Source organism: Fukomys damarensis, unplaced genomic scaffold (genome assembly GCF_012274545.1).
Source record: "Fukomys damarensis isolate Sample0158 unplaced genomic scaffold, DMR_v1.0_HiC HiC_scaffold_30, whole genome shotgun sequence".
NCBI lineage: Eukaryota > Metazoa > Chordata > Mammalia > Rodentia > Bathyergidae > Fukomys > Fukomys damarensis.
Window position 1 is genome coordinate 22170041 of NW_022900942.1, and position 2161 is coordinate 22172201.

The following is a 2161-nucleotide window of genomic DNA, read 5'->3' on the forward strand; positions in this document are numbered from 1 at the left end:
CTCCTTTTTCTGTTTTCTCATTTTTCTCACTGTAGTATTCCAGTTCTCTTTCCACCACCTGTTCTTCTCCTATGCCTATCCTTTATTCCTTATTTTTATATCATACTGTCCTTCAAGTACTCACATTTTTAACAACTTCTGAGTAGGTGACACCCAAAATTTTACCTGTAACATTACTTCACCATAATCTACACATTTAAAACCAGCTATCTATGCCTTTGATGCTTTTTGAAAAATCAAATTTAAACATTCCCAAATTCAGTATATAATGGCATGTAATTATCATTAAATCTGGCCATGGAAATTAGAAATATGTTAGGCATCTACAGTGCTCTTTGTTTCTACCTCACTAATAAGTGAGCCTCAGATTTTTTGCTTCTTACCTATTTATGAAATGTTTCTTCTAATCCAAGTGCCTGTTTTATTCCTTTGAAGAGCTTTTAGGAATATACAAATGTCAATTTCTGGTTTTTCTATCTGTATTATAGCTATGAAAAATGTTACTACTATAGTAAGCGGTGAAAGAGTTTGGCAGATACCCTCAGCTTTTGGCAACTTACTTTGAATCTATGTCTCAAAACTATGCAATACTTTATCAAATTAAATATTAAAAGATGTATACTCAATAGTTCAGCTTTAAATTCGTAATTTTGTCTACAGTCCAGTTTGGAACTAATACTGCTTCAAGTTAAATAGCCAGTATAAAATATCCATCACTTTTGTACAATCAACACAAATCACAACACAGTAAATAGCCAGATTTAGTCCATTTCCTCTTGAAGGAGACACAATGCCCAACAACTACAAAGTTAAGGAGAAGTTTATTTTGGCTCATGGTGACAGTCAATGGTTGGTGGGCTCCAACACAAAAAATGATATGGTGGAAATGCTTGCCTCAGAGAAGAGTGGTTCATGTCATGGCAGTCAGGAAACAGAGAGAAAGCAGAAGCCAGGGAAAGAGATACACCCTTCCAGGTCATGCTTCCAACGACCTGCCTCTTCCAACCAGACCCCACCCCGAATGCAAGTCAATTATTTCTCCCCATTATTCAATCACCTTCCAAAATCTCTTCTTGTGAACACATGAGCCCTTTGGGAGATATTCTCATTTTTTTCTCTCTCTATTGAGTTTACTGGTACATTTTAGGTATACAGTACAGTTACATTCATCATTGGGATCTTGTACTGTTACATAACAAGACTTGGTTCTCATTTTTTTCCCCTTGTCCCTGCCCTCCCTTCACCCTCTCCTCCCCTCCCCATTTACAAACACTTTATTTATATTTTTTCATTTTCTCAGATTTTTTTCTTTTCCCTTATTGCATTTCCCCTACCCTTCCCATTTATCCTACAACTTTAGCTCTTTTCTTCCTATTTCACATTGTCAATTATATCACTAGGATCTTATGTACTATTATGGTTTATTCACACCAGAGAAACTATTTGGTATTTATACATGTGTAACATTTATTTCACTTAGGAGTATATCCTCAATATGTAACCATTTTTCTATGAATGAATCTAATTTCTCATTCTTTATGGCGGGTAGTATTCCATTTTATAGAAAAACTACATCTTCTTTATCCAGTGTGCAATTGATGGGCAAATGGACTGTTTCCAAGTTTTAGCTATTACAAACTGTGCCGCTGTAAACATGGGTGCTCATATATCACTGTGGTATGATTCTTTCACTTCTTTTGGAAAGATACCCAGAAGAGGGATGCCTGGGTCAAATGGAACCTCTAGTCCTAGCTCTTTAAGGTATCTCCATATTGATTTCCATAGTGGTTGTACCAGTCTGCACTCCCATCAATAATGGAGCAGGGTTCCTTTATCCCCACAACCCCACCAACATTTGTTATTGATTGATTTCTTGATAGCAGCCTTTCTTTGTGGGGTGAGGTGGAATCTCAGTGTTGTTTTCAACTGCATCTTTTGAATGACCAGTGATGTGGAACATTTTTTCATATATTTACTTACTCCTTTTACTTCTTTGTCTGAGAAATGTCTGTTCATTTCAGATGCCCATATTTGAATCGGGTCTTTACATTTGGGTGTGCTGATTGTTTTGAGTTCTTTATGTATTCTAGATAATAGTCTGAGGAGTAGATGGTAAAATTTTTCCCCACATTGTAGGTTTTCCCTTAGTTCTGTTGATGGT